We start from the raw sequence: 18232 nt of genomic DNA, 5'->3' as shown, positions 1-18232 counted from the left end.
TTTAACTACATTATAATGTCTTTATTTGTATAGGGCCATTCAGGTTATCTATTTGTTTTTGAGTGAACTTCCATAGTTCGTGACTTGGAAGAAATGTAACTATTTCATCTAAATTGTCAGATTTTTTTATACTAAGCTATCATAATATTCCTCTTTAGGATCCTTTCATTATCCGTGGAATCTGCAGTGATATCACCTCTCTCATTCATAATATTACTAATTTGCATCTTCTCATTTTTTTCTTTTTCTGATTACCAAGTTAGATGTCCATCACCTTGAGTGATCTGTTCAAGCAAAGAGCTTTCACTGATTTTATCTATTGAAGAAATTTTGTTTCTGCTCTGAATTTAATTATTTTCTTTATTCTGCTTACTTTTGTTTAATTTGCTTTTTGTTTCTAGTTTCTTAAGCTGAGGCTACTGATTTAAACCTTTATTTCTAATGTAGTCATTAAGTAACATACTTTTCCCTCTAAACATGACTTTCAATTCATCCCACAAATTTTGATATATTTTTGTTTTCATGTTCATTGATTTCAAAACGCTTTCTAATTTCCATTTTGATTTTTATTTAACCCATGAGTTATTTAGAATACTGTTAATAATTCAAAATATTTTGGGGACTTTCCAGAGATGTTTCTCCTACTGACTTTTATTTACATTTCATTGTAGTTACATTGTCATCAGAAAATGTGCTTTGAATTTTTCAAGTTTATTGAGGCTTTTTTGTTGCCTAAAACATAACTAATCTGTGTAAAGACCTTGTGTATCCTAGGAAAAATATAGCGTGTATTCTGTTGTTCTTGGAAAGGTCAGCTAGGTCTAGATGGTTGATGTGTTGCTCAAATATATACCTTCATTGAATTCTCCTTACTTTTCAATTATTGAGAGAGAATTGTTAAAATTTCTATTTATAATTATATATTTGTCTATTTCTCCTTTCAGTACTATATATTATCTGTTATGTATTTTGGAGTTCTGTTTTAAATGTATAAACATTGAGGAATATTATGCCCTCTTGATGATTTCAATGTACTACTTTATTCATAGTAATGTTTTTTACAGTCTGCTTTGTCTGATATTATTGATATGGTCACTCCAAATTTCTTTTGATTAGTGATAGTATAGCATTCATGCCCTTTTCAATCCTTTACTTTTAGTTTGTCTTTTAACATTCAAAACATGTTTCTTGCAGGCATGAGGTTTTGTTCTTTTATCTAAGGTGGAGCTTCTAATCTAAATTATTTGCCTTTACTTTACTTGTTGATACTGGGTTAAAAATTACATCTTTCTACTAGTTTCTAATTATTCTATGTTCTTTTTTTCTTTAAGAAAATTTATTTGTACCTCTACAGCAAAACAGGGAAATGGTATGTCTGTACAATCCATACTTTCATGAAATGGATCCTCATACCACATTCTTTTTAATATAGGCTTGTTGCTGAAACGTTATTCCTGGATTTCCAAAATCCAGCCAACATGGATACCTCTGCTACTCTGTTTTGGCCTTCATAGTTGCTTCCTCTCTCAGACAAGCTTTCTTTTCCAAGTTCAGGCTCGTTAAAGACCCGTGTCTTTTGGCATCCTTCCCGCCCTCAGTAACCACCCAGATGCGCCCTGCCACTGTCAGGACAGTCATTACGTCGCTATCTCCACCCGGATCTGTTCTTTGTTTGCAGCATGGAGCATCTCAAATGGGACAGTCTCTGAGATTTCATCTTCCTTTTTGAAGTGACCTGACCCTATCAGGATCTTCCTCTCCCAATCCATAGGTTTGTGTAATGGCACTCGGTGGCTGTAAGTGTGGGATGGAGCTTTTGGACTTTCCTGTGATTTGGTGCAAAATCCAATTATCCTCTTCAAGTCAGAGTTTCTGGTAAGCCTTAGAAATGGGGGAGCATGTCTTTCACATAACCTAAAACAGCTTCCTGCTGCCAGGCGCAGGCTGTGGAAGCTCCCCAGGGCCGCCTACTCTGCCAAACCGCACAGCACCTCAGGGGAGGTGGTGGCAGGGAAGGACTCAATGTCACCTAGGGCCGTAAAAGGAAAGACGTAGACCTATTATCTTAAGTTCTTTATTTTTATTTTTTAAATTTGCCTTCTTTCTAGTCATTAAGTATTTTTACTTATCATTTATAACCTTTTTTGTGTTATTTTAATAGTTTATAGTATGCATTTTTTACTTATCAAAGTCTATTTTCAAATGATAAGCTACTTCATGCATAAAAACTTACAATAGTATTCATTAATTTATCATCATGAAGATTATGTGCTATTATTTGCTTACATTTTACTTCTACGTGTGTTACAGACTTCACAACACATTATATTTTTCTTTAAGTAGACAAATCTTTTAAAAGGATTTAAATAACAAGAAAACATATTTTATATATACCTGTATAGTTATTATTACAAGAGTTCTCCAGTCCTGGATGCAGATTTTCTTCTGGGATAATGTTCCTTTCGCTTGAATAACTTCCTTTAAAATTTATTGTAGTGCAGGTGAGCCAACAATAATTTCTTTATGTTTTTGTATGTCTTCAAAGTCTTAATTTTGCTTCATTTTTGAAAGATATTTTACCTGGGTATAAAATTCTAGGTTGATTTTTAATCTTGCAATAGTTTAGAGATGTTGCTACTTTTGTCTTCTGGTGGGCATGAGAAGTTTTGAGAAATCCTATTTTTGTTCTTCTGCATGTATTGTTTTCTCTCTTACTGCACTTAAACTTTTCTATGTATTACTGGTTTTAAGCATTTTATTTTAAATGTTGGTGTCTTTTTTTCAAATTTATTATTCGTGGGGTTCATTGAGTTTCTTGGATTTTTTTATTTTAGATATTTAAGTAAATTTGAAAATATTTCAGCCATTATTTCATCAAATATTTTTTCTTGTCCCTTCTATCTTCCTTTCTCCCCTCCTTTGAAACTCCAATTTCATGTATGTTAGACTGTTTAAATAATCCCATAGCTAAGTATTTTTTGTTTTAATTTTTCAGTCTCTTTTCTCTCTGAGTTTTTTTTAATAGTTTCTTTTTCTATAGCTGTAAGATCTTATCTTTTCTGAACTGTCAAATTGCTATTAATCCAATCCAGTGTCATTGTTGTTGTTTTTCATCAAAGCATTAAAGTTTCTGCCTAAGTTCTCTTTGGGTCTTTCATATACCTTCCTTCTCTTTACTTAACATGTTCTATTTCCCTCCAAGCTTCTTGAACATATAGAATATGATTATAATAAGTTTTAACAGCCTTATTTTATTAATTGCATCATCTGTGTTATTTTTTAATTAATTAATTTTTCATCTATTTAGACCTTGTGTTTTTCTGCTTCTTAGCATGCCTGGTAATGTTTTATTGTATGGCAAACATTGCAAATTTTGCCTTTTTGGTCATTGTATATTATCCCTCTGAATATTCTTCAGTTATGACCTAAGCTGCAGTTAAGTTACTTGAAAAAACGTTGATCTTTTGGGTCTTGCTTTCAAATTTTATTAAGTAGGATCAGAGAAGTGTTTAGTCTAGAATTAATTTTGTCCCGATTCTGAGACAAAATGCTGTTAGTGCTCTATTTCATGAATTATGAAATTTTTTTCCTCTTTTGTGTATTTGGAAAAGAAGCTATTTCTTTCTTTGTAAGCTTTGGGCATTATTTTCTCTGATTTTTTTTATGGTGGTTCCTTTCCCAGCTGCAAATAGTTTTTTCACACATTGACGCTGGTTAGTTCTCAGCTGTACATAGGGCAGGACCCTCTAGAGATGTCTGACAATTCCTCTCTATGCAGATCCTTTCTCTCTATTATTTTCTCTGAAACCCCTGCTTTTTGACTTCTCTAAAACTCCAATTTTCTTTCCTGAACTCATAGAACCCATTGGGCAGAGTCTGGGTTTCCCCTTTTTGTGTCACAACCTGGAAACTCTCTCTCTCCAGATGGTAAGTCAGGGCAGATGTATTATTCATCTTGTTAATTAGTCAAGAATTGTTGTCTTTCATTACTGATGTTAAATATCTTGAAAGCTTTTATTTCATATCTTCTGTTCAATTTTTTAGATGTTTCCATAGAAGTGTAACTGATTTCTGTTACTCATTCTTGGCTGAAGTAACAGCCCATTTGGAAATATATCCTTCTTTTTATTTCCTCAATTTAACCTACTATTACTCATTTTTATCTCTTTTCTTTCTCTGGTATTTTATGGGCAGTGGGCTATGGGCTATGCTTTAATATATATAGACTATAATCACATCTTTCCATCTCTTTAACAACTAAAGAGATTTTGGCTCTCGATTTTTGTCCTTAGCCCTTATCACCATCTGACATAATTACTCTGGTCCAGTCTCTGGGATTCCTCGCTATTCCCTGAACATAACAGATACGTTCTGGTTTCCTTATATATTTACTATTCTCTCATCTTGAAAGAGTCTTCTAGCAAAATATATCTATGGTTCTCTTTTTTAAGCCTATCTTCAAAATGTTATCCTCTCCATGGAGTCTTCATTAATTATTGTATTTAAAATTGAACCTCTCCTTTTCCATTCTGGCTTTTTATATCCTCTTTCCTCGTTTGTTTTTCTTAAGAGGACTTAGGAAATGCTGCATTACACATTTAATATCTATGTATTTCATTTTCTATGTCTCCTACTAAAATGAAAGCTACATGTAAGCAGATATTTTTATCTCTTTTTTTCACTGTTGTATCTTCAGAAACTAGAAATATTTTTGGTAGGTTCTTATTAACTATAGTGATTACATTTCAAAAATAATCATTTTGTGATTGATCAAGTTGGTAATCTAAAAGAGAATATTCAGAGTGATTTAAAGTATTTTCTATATTTGTATAGACTTCAAAATATCCAAGTTGCATTTTTCCCTACAGAATTCTATTTTATGGAGATAGAACTATTCTTATATAGTTAGGATATAAGAAGTAACTAGTGTATCCAAGCACTTGATGACATGAAGTCTACAGAACAAATCTGAGAGTTCCAGATGTCTTACACCCAAAACCCCTCATTCATCTTAATTTGCATATAAACCTTTGCACTCTACCACCCAACCCAGTCCCAAAGCAAAACAGAAATTTCAATACAGTCAAGAAAAATGCTTTTTATTAGTAGGCACCCTGATGAGGACAGGAACTAACACTGATTTATTTTTCAACATACATAAAACTCATTATGAATCCTTATTACATCTTTGTTAAGTGAGTTACTGTGATCACTTTACAGATGAAGACACTGAGGTTAAAAGAGTAATTGGCTCCCAGATAAAGAGCTGGGATTTGAACACAGCTTCCTCTTCGTCCTCAGCCCACCTCTTTCTACATACACCGCGCTGCTTCACTGGCAACAGTGGGAGTGGCCACTGAGTGTCTGCCAGTAAGGGAGGAATATACCCTGACACGAATATTCAAAAAGACTAATAGGACCACAGGCCATCCTGCAGACAACAATCAGTGTCGAGGACGCCATCTCTGGATAGCACAGCACAGTCATTAATGTTCATAATGATAAAACTAAGTCATCAAAAAAAGATTAATTACATTCCATCCACTCTGTTTAAGAAGGCAGGGAAGTGTGAAATACATTTTAGAAAGATTTCCATCAAAAATGATTAAAATTTTCAGCTATCCTGAATGATTCATTCCCTGGGGTTTCCACATAGCCAAATATGCAAATGAAAAAGCACCAATATTGCCCATTTCCCATGAAACAAAACAAACAAGCAAACTGCACACACATACAAAAGGTGCAGAAAGGACTCAATTGAACCGAGAATTTGATATTCTTGTAGTACTTACCAAGGTGTATAAACTGGTAGGCATCCATTTTTTATATCTTGTACGTAATCTCATTGGGCAGGTAACAATTGAATGGTTTACTTGCCAGAAAAGTTTTAATTATTTTGAGTGTTTCTTCTGTTCCACAGTCTTTTAGGATGGGGCAGATGCACTCCCTAGATTCCTGAGCAAAGCTTTGAAATGCTTGTGTTAGCTTTACCCACATCACCCTCTAAAGCTTAACTTACTTAAAATATATAAACGAGGGTTTTTTAATACTGTTAAAGTGAAGCTGAATGCTACTTAATGTTTATTTTGTTATATGAAAAAAAGAAACAAATGTTCTCCTCATCTCAGTCTAGTACCTCAGCTATCTGGTAGATAGTCAGTAAACACTGGTTAGAAGAATTTTTGCTGCCAATCAGGAGAAGAATAATTAAATGAACTGTGTTAAATTATGGTGCATCTAGACGATGGAATGATGTATACTTATTTCAAATAATGATCTTAAGATGCTGACATAGATATTTATTCACCCTGTAGCCTCATCTCCTAGAAAAATTCTTGGCATTTAATAAACATTAAATAAATGTCGATTGAAAGAATGCATGAATAAATGAAACATAAAATTAATGAACAAGAAGTAAAACTCTGGTTATTGATATAATATAACTGATACACACTATAACTTGGGGGGGAGGTATATGCATGTGGCTGAATCCAGAAATAATCTGCAATGCTAAACAGTAAATTATTACCAGTAGTTACTCTGATAAATGCGGGGGCATTTGCAAGGGACTCTCACTTTTTCCCTCATATATTATTTAAATGTTCACAACACACACACATATATAATACTTTTGTCCTGAAAATAATTTATGCTAAAGCTATCACAAAAATGATTTATTACATCAAACAGTCTGGAACTTAAGTGTTCATTGTAGAAATAAAAAAATTAGATGGTAACAACTTCCTACAGCATAGAACATTGAACAGAGTAAATGCTGATGAAACCAGAAATAATCTCTCAGTATTGAAAAGCCTTAACTGGGCAAAAAGTGAAGAAGTGTGTAAAATTATTTTAAAAACTATCAAAAATACTTACAGAGTCAGGGGTGGATGGAAGTAACTGTTTCTTGGGTAGGAGTCTTTCTTTGGAACTGGATAGAGGTGCTGGTTGCCCAACATTGTGAATGTGCTAGCATCGTTCACTTTAAAATGATTAATTTTATGTCATGTGAACTTCACCTCAGAAAAAAGTGTGTGTGTGCACCAGATGAAAATAAAACAAAGATGCGTAAAGGCCTGGAAAGTCATCCAGGCCAAATATGGGGAGACTCTTAACTGGAATTAATTTCCAAAAAGGGAGGAGGATTGGTTCTAATCACTGATGCCCAGACTTTATAAAAATAAATCCTAGCATCCATTCCTGTTAAGGGAATTTTTTTATTAATATTGCCTTCCAGACAGGTAACAGAGGAAAACCAATCAAACGCTGATGTGAGAAAGGTCAGTTGTCAGCAATGTAGACCACAGGATGCGTGTTTGGCAATGAGCTCCTCACCAGCAGATACCACGTGTACTTCACCTTCCTGTCCTCAGCACCTGGATTAGTGTCTCCCATAGGAAATGATAAATATTGGTTCAACGATAGTTTAACAAAGGGAATAATGCTGGGATAAAATGGCTCGTGGGTCAAGTTTGATGTTGATTAGTGGAGAACTGAACTCAGGAGCCCATATTTCTATCTCCCAATGAGGCAAAAAAAAAAAAAAAAAAAGAGTTCTCTTTTGGATGTAATTAGTATCTTATCTTTGGACATTTGGATTAGTTCCATTTCTTTCTTTCATAATATGTGAACAGTGAAAATGCTTGCACATGGTTCACTAACTTACATCTATATCTTTAGGTTAGATTCTCAGATATGGAGATATGTTTCAAACCTATGAACGTTTGCAGATGTTTTCTACCTATTTTCAAAGTGCTTTACAGAAAGATTGCACCAAATTATGCTTCCACCAATCATGCGCCGGAGTTCCTCTCAGTGCACACTGCCAAGCATGACTATCAATAATAAAAACAAAACAGAAAACTTTTCCACCAAATTTAATGGGCAAAAATGTGAAATCTTCTTTTTTCCTTGTCCTCCTTTGATTACTAGTGAAGTTGAAGATGTTAGCAAATCCATAATGCTCATTTGTATTTCCTCTTTTAAAGTGCTGGGTTTTACTTTTATAGTTGAACATTTCCTCACCTAAGGCACAATTGGTGGTACAACCATTGTTTTGTTTTTGTAACTGTTCAGTCATTCGCAATAAGCTAGGAGGTTACCTCTGTGCTGTAACATGTCAATCGTAATTGCAAGGATGTACTGTGAAGGTTGAAGTAAGCAGGGCTTTATTTCTATGCCTGCATACACGTCTCATTTAATTTTATGGTTGAATTAATTGGCACCACACCTCTTGTATGATATTATGCATTATCCTTTACTTATGTAAAATAAAATCCCTTATACATTATTAAAGAGCAAGTGCAATAATATAAAATGGCCTATACATTTTAAAAATCTTGTCACTGAATTATGTAAATCCATATCTCTGTAAACAAACTTTAAAAGTAATTTAAAAAATAAACACTCCGCTTACTAAAAAAAAAAAAAAAGTTTAATCTTCAAAATTTTTCCTAGTGATTTTTGGAAAAACAAGTGAATTGAGAAGGCAAATATTTTAAAGAAGAGGATACAATCACCAAGTTATTTTAACATATTTATTAAAATTTAAAAAACATTTGTGGCATTATGTGATATTTACAGAGTTATAAAATGGTAACTTTTTTCTTAAGAAAAATAATATGACAATAAATATGAATGACTTTTTCAAGAGCATTGAAAGACATTGTGCAATAACAAATATACATTTCCTACTAACTGTATCAAAATATTATTTTTAATAAACCAAAAATTTTCACTCTGAAAGAAACAGTTCCAGGCAACTTTATTTTTATTAACACAAAACTTCAAACTGACAAAGCGTCTTCAACTTCTGTGATAATCAAAATATCCTCCACGGATTACTTATACAACCATGTCTTTACTAATGGGACATCTATTTCCACTTAACATCTTTGGGGCGCCTTGAAACCACACCTCCTGTCTGTGTAGCTGGTAACAGGTTATTGGTGCTGCCTGGCTTATGAACACGAGCTCTTTCTACAAGGCACTGTACAGTCATAAACTTCTGAATTTCACACGGTGTATTTTCCCTCGAGCTTTTTTTCTATAAAATAAAACTTTTGTTAAAAATAATTAATATAAGTACATTGCTACATTTTTAACATTTTCATAGTTTATTAAAGGAGGACACAATCTTAGAACAAGATTTAAACAAACTCAGCTCTCTAGATGCTGTACCTTTGGCGATAAACTTTACCCTAGTCTACTTTATTTAATCTTACTTTGTTTTAAAAACAAACTTCTTCCTTTCATTGTGATGCTTCAGATGGTGAAAATGTGGACTGTGCTCAGTTTCCTGACAGTATCACTAGTCTTAATAGCTCGAATCCTCTGCTATGAGATTGTGCCTTCCGCTACCATTGGTATTCAGATCTCACTACCAAGTCTCTCTACTTTCTTGTCCGAAGGAAAAATTGCTTTCTCATCAATTATTCTCTCTCTCTACTTTTCACTGTAAACTTACAAATGGCAAAAGAAATATCACAGCAACTTAAAAGTCGTTCCCACAAACCATGTTTTCCAACATTTTTGTTTCTTTGCCATTAGTTTGTGTATCAAAATGTGCAGTCTGTGATTCAAAATGTGCAAAAACAAATTTTGCTACTCATTTGTCATGACTAATCCAAAATGTTCAAGGCCTCCAAACCAGTGGGTATCAGGGAATACGAACTTGAATTTGGTATGCCAGGCTCGTCCATTTAAACAGTCTTTTGAGTAAATAAATACTCAGTTAATTCAAAGTCTAGCTCCGTCTTAGTGATATTGCTCTCCTTCCTTTCTTATTTCTCAAGATAGTGTCTGGATTCATGAAAAAGCTTCTGTACCCTCCTTGTGAAGAGGAAGGAGATCTGCATGCCGTCCATCATATCTTTTACCTTTGCTGATTAACGATGTGACAAAGCTAGCGTGATCTCCTTTATTCAGTCACGAGGCGTCTGACATGAGTGCTTTTGGGGGGAGTGGAGGTGAGTGGGCATGTCATTGCTGAAATTAATGTCTGATGAATTTCAAGGGAATATCCAGCTCAATTTTCACTGGTCTATCAGCCCTGTTTCAGCTTTTACTGATTCTGCAGAATCCTTGGTGCTCTTCCTCTCATCCGCTCCCAGCCTCACTGTGGTGGTCTCATGGAAGGTACACTGCTTCTCAGTTCAACTAAAGTAGTCCCTCCTTATCCATGGTTTACCTTCTGTGGCTTCAGCTACCCATAGTCAATCAAGAACTGAAAATATTAAAGGGACAATTCTAGGTATACATAATTTGTATGTTTTAAATTTTGTGCCATCTTTAGTAGTGTGACGAAGTCTCTTGCTGTCTCTCTCTGTCCTGCCCGGGGCATGAATCATCCTTTCATCCAGTGTGTCTGTGCGGTGTATCTACCCACTGGATATCCACTCACTTAGTAGCCGTCCTGGTTTTCAGATAGGTTATGAGAGAGAGACCACACTTACATAATTTTTGTTACAGCATCTTGTTATAATTATTCTATTTTATTGTTAGTTATTATTGTTAATTGCTAGCTACACCTAATTTATAAATTAAGCTTTACCATAAGTACATATGCATGGGACAAAAGATAGTTTGTGTAGGGTTTGATCATCAGTGGTTTCAGCCATCCACTGAGGGTCTTGGAATGTACCCCCTGCAGATAAGTGGGAACCACTGTACCTCTTGTGCCTCTTAGATTTATAAAGTGACCTTCTCGATCGCGTCAACACTACCACCTCCTCTCCGCCTCAGTAAGCCGTGCAGCCCTTTCTCCTTCACTGAGGTTACTAGATGTTGATATGAACCACCTGTGAAGGGTCTCCTCCGGACTCCCCCCTCGGTGGGGCGGGGGAGTGTGGTGGGGGATAATGGAAACAACTTGACTTGAACAACAATAAAAAATACAGGAATGAGAAAATCTAAGTCTCAGAAAAAGAAACTACCAAAACTTCTAGGTCAGCGACTTCTAAACACCATCCTGGAAAACTCCTAGCGGCATCGTGCGGCCATCACCGCGCCTACCTGAAGTATTTTCTCCAGATGGCCATGCTTTTCCTGAGCCATACCTGCAACATCAAGAAGTGAGAATTTTTTCAGGCCTTCCCTTCCACCTCTTGCATCTTCCTGATGGGACAGCCGGGACACTGATCTTGGTACCTCCTGCCTTGAATTCTCTCAGAGCCACTACTAGGACTACATTTTTACTTTCTTTTGAATGAAATTGAGCTTTCCCTTCATCAAATTATTTATTTTCCTCTCTATACTGGAGCATATTTTTTAAACCTCTATGGCTTAACTTGTATATATAAATAATTCTTAGAATTTACAAACCCCCTTTCTTCTGCCACAAATCCTGATTCACAGGACTTTGGTCTCACTACCCAAAGGAAAAAAAAAAAAAAACTTCCTTAAATACTGATCCTTTTTCCTCTTTGTATTCCTACTTTGATAATCAAAATCCTGCTTTAGATAATGGATGCCTCTAGCTGAATAGGGGGAGGGTCAATTAATTAATTTCAAAAAGCCTTCGCCTTGTTATAGTTGAAATTGATGATATTGATAAATTACTTTGATCTTCCAGTTGTTTTCAAATTCATTTCTTAGGAGAACCATTCCTTTTCTCCAGAACCTACTTTTAAACACATAGTGTTTTTAAACAAAGATATACTATAGTTTATCTTCAGATATCCAATAGCTTCCATGTAGCACTGCCAATAAATATTTCAATAAAAATTTGTTTTTTTTTATTTCAATCCAATTCAATAAGCATCCATTAATACTTTTTAACAGCCAATAACTCTGAACTACATAGGGAGAAAGCTTTACAAAAGAAAAACACAAGATCAAAACTTTTAAAATATAAGGAACCAAATGCACACGTGAAATAATCAGAATACAATGTACGATTGGAATGATTGTGTCAACTTGAGTGTGTACTGTTTGTGATAGAAGCTTACTAGATACTTATTGTTCTTCATTGTATGTCTATGGGTTACCTAAGAAACACAGCAATAATGTGACTAAAAGAAGGTACTTACGAGGAAGAAAGATGGACTACAGCTTACATTTTGGGTAAAAACTGGAAATGTAGAAGTAAAGAGACCATCTGAAGTCAGGCATGAAGAAAACAACATGGGGAAAAACTTGGGAAATAAGAATTGTGGGTTCAGAGGACAGATTTGTTATGTTAAACTTTAAATTGGCTGAACAACACAAGTCATTCTAGAAAAATGTCCTTTTTTTTCCAGATATTTGTTCTTGGCTTGCCTCCCTCGTTCTCCCACCCCCATATATTTTCATAAAGCAAATGCTTTGTCATATTCTTCCTCTTCATGAGATTGATTTTGGCCCGTTGCTCTGCTTCTGTTTGCACGGTCACAGCTGTCCATGGGAGTCTTCCTTCGCCCACACAGTCTGACTGAGCAAGGTTCATGGCAAATTTTGGGCAGCCCAGGCTCAGGTCTGGTGGAACTTGCAAGCTTTTGACTTTGGAGTAAAGCCATTTTTCCTACTACCAAGGCTTATAAGAGTTTGCTTTTCTTCTGGTGTTGCAGCTAAATTTCCATTAAAATAATAATTATTCAAAAAATAAAAAAATAAGATGCTACCCTTTCACTTTTTTTCACTGTCAACAATAAATTGGGAAAACGAGAAGATAAACACTGCTAAAACTCTCACCTAACCCAACTCTGCTAAAACCTGCCCCCACCATTGTCCCAACGACCTTCATCTCAAAGACTTTCACTTCAGTTTAATTACCCCTGACCTCCCTGCCACCTTGACACTTCAACAAACCCTCTTCAAATATTTTTTCCTTGGTTTCTAGAATGGAGCACTCTTCTGATTTGCCTTCTGCCTCTCCACACTATTCTTTCTCTGCCTCCTCCTGCTCCCCAAATACAGACATTATCTAAGACTCTGTCATTATCTCTATTTTTTCACTGAAATCTCTCTTTAGGTAATCTTATTTACCTTTAATATGATTTCTATTCAGACAACCCATAAATAACTGACTTCACTGCACTATACTCCAGCATTTCTAACTGCTTACAGAACATTCCCCTTTAGATACTCCCACTAGTCATTTCTAATTCATTGTACCCAAAGTTGAAGTTCCCAGCTTCCATCTCAGATTTCCTTCTTTTCACTCCCCTGTATCTGTCACTGGCAGGGATGTGCTGGAGTGACACTTGCTGGCACTAATTTATGAGGGCCCATGTGTACAGCTCTTCACAGCTCTGAGGTGGGGCATTCGCACCACAGATAATGACAAATGCTACATAATCAGGGCATTGTTTTCTTCTTTCTCTTCTTTCTTTCTTTCTTCCTTTCTGAAAGTTGATTACTAAATATTTTCCAGCACACCACTGGTCATTGTCATACTAGCCTCCGAGTCACCTGAATTCGAAACTTGAGAGTAATTATGGACTATTGTCTTTCCCCCACCACCTACATCCATTCAACTGTCAAGTCCTAGAATGTTTAGATCACTCCAGACCTTATCATTTCCTTTGTCCTGGACAATTTCTTGCCAGACTTTTTCTTATCTCTAACTAACTCTTCAAATGCTGCTAAATTAAACTTCCTAAGGACCAGTTTTAATCATAGTCAAAAGTTTTCAGTGGTTTTCTTTGCTTAACAAAGTAAAGAGTCATTCATTTTCAACCAAGATCAGCCATAATCTGGCCCCCAATGCCACTACCGACTCCCCCTCAGTATTCCCATTAAGAACTCCAGGATCCTGATCTTGCGTTTCAGCTTGGTTTATAAGTCCTTAGGAGAACCTGGAGGATGAATTGTCCATCTGACAAGTTGCGGGGTGGGGGTGGTTTTTAACTCTGTGTCTATTTTTTCCTCCTGGATGCCCCTTTGCTCTTTCTACACACTTAAAGCTTACCTATGCGTCAAGGTTTAGTGCAATACCCACTTCTCCAGTCAAAATAAGCTTTTCCCATCTTCTGAGGGATGACCCTCAGAGCATTTTAATTTTATAGTCACAGCATCATCATCATTCTCTGCTTTTTATTAAAATTTCTGGGGAATATATTCAATACTATCTTCTATTGTTAAAAGTGGGCAGGACCATGATGAGCTTTTTCTTGAATCTGATGGGCACACAACCAAAATGTGTGGAGTAATTTGATATGAGAACACCTAGGATTTATATAACATATCTCTCAGAAATTATCTAGTCTCTTCTCATGTTTCACAACATGTTATAATGCAGGAATAAATTAGAATGTTGTCTCAATTATAATATTACTCATTGGGAAATTGAGGGCAAAATAGTAAGATGAGGTGCATGTCTGGAACTTCAGAGGCCTTACCTCTTGAACATTATTTCCCACCATGGACACCTTTGCTCTTGATGTGCTAGCAGAGTTTATATGATTGGATGATAGTTTGCTTTGTATCCATCTTCTCTGGATGTGAAGGAAGAATAGTAACGGATATTGCACTGGACTGCAAGGGCTCTGAGGTTAGAAACCAAGTCTATTTTATTCTTCAGAACAATGCCAGTCCCCAGTTTGACTCTGCAGTATTCTGTTAATGAATCACCCTGCCTGTGCTTTTTCAACACCATAGGTAAAAGAAAGAATGCTGTTCCTAGTATTATTTGTGAAAGTTTGTTTTTCAAAGTTTTGTTTCCCAGCTATACAATCACTGTGTTGTAGATTAAGGACTTTTCCTCAAGGGTTTTATTGGTTTATTTATTTAGAGAGTTTGACCATAGCTTGGGAAGATAGCATCAGTAACTGGGAACAGAGAAAGAGTAATTGGGCACTGTTTTAAAATTTACTGATGACTTCTTACAGTAGTAATACTTTAACGTGGGCAGTGTGAGTAACATCCCTAAACATTTTTTACTCTTATTTATCTGGTAGACGACGGCTGACATCCCTAAGTACGTAAGGCTATAGTTAATGATCACTGAGCATTATGTAATGCTCAAAATTCTGGAGGGTTTTTTTGCTTATTTTTATTTTGTTTTGTTTGTTTATTTCTCAACATTAGACTGAGTGATTTTCCCCTTTTTTCTATTCCTAATCTAGAAATGGCTCCACTAGCAAAAGCTAAATATCTCTTCAAAATATATCTACACAGACTGGTTGACAATACAAATCAGTAAGCCATATGAGGAGATATGGCAATTTAAAGAATATCACAATAACCCAAACTCCAAAATGAGAAAAAGACATTTCTGAATCCTATGAAGGTAATAGATAACATGCTAGGCTTAAACAGAATTGGTGAGCCAGCTATTAATTATAGATAGATAGATAAATAGATAAAAATTTGCTCCCCTATATCCTTCTCTCAATACAGTGTATGTTTTTATAATATTGATATTTTATCTGCAGTTGGTTACTTTAATTTTTGTTATATTCTTCCTAGCAATATTTATGATGAAATCCCTGGTTTACTACCATATCTCTCTCATGGAAGGTTTTAATGTTCTTCATGCCTCCTGTGTAGCAAACAATTACTGGATTTGGATTATGGAAGCCTGTTTCAAATTGTAGATTCCATAAACATTTTTTGGTAGTTAGTGTTAAAATAAAATAGTAAGGTCCATTAACCCATCGTCAGAACCTTTTCAAAATATCATGATTCGGAAATATGAACACAAAAAGAAAAAGCATTATCTTAGCCTAGTCCCTTCCATTTCTGTCTCTGTGTAATTTTCTCAGATTAGTGTCGTTGATAGACTGCTGTTTAAACCAGTCAATGCAAATTAGCCTTGTAATTTCTTTGTAATAGAAGTCTGTTCTCATTCACCCAATCCGTGGTTAAGTATTATTCAGGCCATTGCTCTGTGTGCCTATTAAGGACAGAAGAGTCAGAAGAGTGGTAAATATAATCCACTATCATCTACTGCAGAAATAGGTTTTAAATTGTGTTTTTTCTATATTAGTTTAACAAAAATTTTATAAAACATTGGCTAACTTCTTTGAAAGAGCCTCACTCAACATTTATTTTAGTGAATTTCTTGGAAAATAGTAAATAATCATAACTTTCAATACATACCGTGGTAGGTAAGGTGTTTTTTAAGTATTGTATAAATTTATCTCTAAGGTCAATGACCAAATACTAGGAGAAATACTAGGTATAAATTTATAAATAATATGGATTATATTTTAATTGTAAGGAGTATGAGTTGTAAACTTTATTAAATAAGTCCTCTGGCCTTCTTAATGATGATAATGACAATGGCCAATAAAAATAGATACCACTTAATAAGTGTTACCCATCTGCCAAATTTTTAATGTAAACTAACACTAACCCACACAACAACTCTGAATATATATTGTCCCTATTTTGCATGTGAGGAAATCAAAGCTAAGTAAGGTTCTATAACTCACTCAGTGCTTCACGCTGGAAAATTCGAGTTGGAAGGTAGACCATGTCTCTCTGGTTTCAGTGCCCATCCTCTTTGGATATTTTGCTCCCCGCCCCCAAACTCCTTGAAGCTAGCTCTAACAATTTGAAAAATGTAAACTTCCTTAATGGGATTTATGTGCTCATTAATTGAGTTTATTGATTCACAACATTTTTCTATAAGCAGCTTCTTCTTACAGATACTTGTAAAAAGAACCCTAAATACTGATTTTTATGGATTTTATTTCATTCTTGGACATTGCATCAAAGTATACCTTAAACTCTGACCTCCCACCAACTCCCACAGTCAACGTGGACGACCTCCTTCTCAGTGGGCCAGCTGCGCACACCTTTACCCGTCTATGCTTAGAGTGACCAGCGCAGCCGCTAGCTCCTCCAGCAAAGCAGGAAGTTTGTCTCATTCATCTCTTATCTTCAGCATCTCTCTCCATCCCTGGCATTAAATGAATGGACGCTTTATATTTAATTGTTTCCCTACACAGACCTCAAGCTCCTTGAATGCTATGATCACATCTAGAGTTTCTCATGTGTCTGCCTCAGGGCCTGGAGGGACAGAGTCAGAGCCGCACCCATATGGTAAAATGTGAGCAAGGGATAGGTTAATCATCCAATAAAATTGATCAACTTCTTGAGCAGAAAGAGGCAAAGCAGAATAGCACTCTCTAGAAAGAGAGTAAGAACAATAGGAAGCAAAAAGTCTTGCCCCCAGCTGGTTCTTCATGGAATTATTTGGATAATAACAATATTAATGCCAATAATAATAATAATAATAATAATAATAATAGCTACCATTCAGTGTCCAATTATATCTCAAAAACTGTGCCAAATCCTTATATATAAATTGTATTTTACATCAGTGACTTTTCTGAATTTCAAGTTCTTCACCTTTAAAACAAAAATATTTTCCATATTTTAAATAATTAAATGAGATACTAAGCTACTATTCGACTATAGATTTGTTTTCCTATATTTCACATGCTTTGTCATAATAGTAAATCTGGACTTTATCCAGCAAAATAAGATTTTCCTTATGGTGGTATTATAAAATACCACCATTTTTTAATATAATTTGTGTAACTACAGATTTACAGCATTTCAATGAGTTTTTATAAATTATTTATATACTTAAAATATATTCTGCACTGTTATTTCCATGGAATTATTAAGTGTACGTCAAAGAAATGGAAACCAAATAAGGTAACATTGGCCATATAATTATCGTTCGATCCGTTTTATGGAGGAGTGGATATGCCTGTGTATGTGTGATGTTACACACAATATTATGAGAACTTAATTCTTGAGATTAAGGATTATTTTCCATTTTTCTCCTGGGCTAACTAAAGAGGAAAGTCCTCAAAATGTATCACTTATAAGCTAGTTTATGCATCATCTAATGAAAGACAAATAGGGAAATATTTGAAATGTTTTATGCAAGCATCAATTTTAGGTGATATCTATTAGAACTGCCTGTAACTGTTATGCTATTATCCAAATGAGAGATGTATAGAGAAAAAAAGGAATAAAATACTAGATAAGTTTCTTGTTATTTACCTAAGTCCACCCTGGAAGATGTCTCCTTTCTGGTTCTACTTATTACAACCTCCCAATTTAGTTTGTGTTTACTTAATTATTTATCTGTTTCAGAAAGAAAATTACCAGTAAAATGACTAATTTTTTCAAAAGAAACTGAATATATTTCAGAGGTTCTGCCAATGTGTAATGTCTTCAAACACTCGCCAGAAATAGCAGTAGACTAATTTTGAAAAAACTGTTTTCTCTGCAGAATTCTCGATGTTATTCTCCTTTACCCTCCTTTCTTGAAGCCCCCACCTCCAAACAT

At 35.0% G+C, this 18232-nt stretch overlaps 1 pseudogene; it reads right to left on the bottom strand.

Annotated features, from left to right (window-relative positions):
* Nucleotides 1–1491: 1491 nt before the first annotated feature.
* The window catches only part of LOC112309146 (protein FAM162A pseudogene), a 71608-nt pseudogene continuing 54867 nt past the window's right edge, over nt 1492–18232 (bottom strand).

Source organism: Desmodus rotundus, chromosome 3 (genome assembly GCF_022682495.2).
Source record: "Desmodus rotundus isolate HL8 chromosome 3, HLdesRot8A.1, whole genome shotgun sequence".
Classification (NCBI taxonomy): domain Eukaryota; kingdom Metazoa; phylum Chordata; class Mammalia; order Chiroptera; family Phyllostomidae; genus Desmodus; species Desmodus rotundus.
The sequence above is the reverse complement of the archived record's forward strand: the minus strand, read 5'-3'. Positions and strand labels throughout refer to the sequence as shown.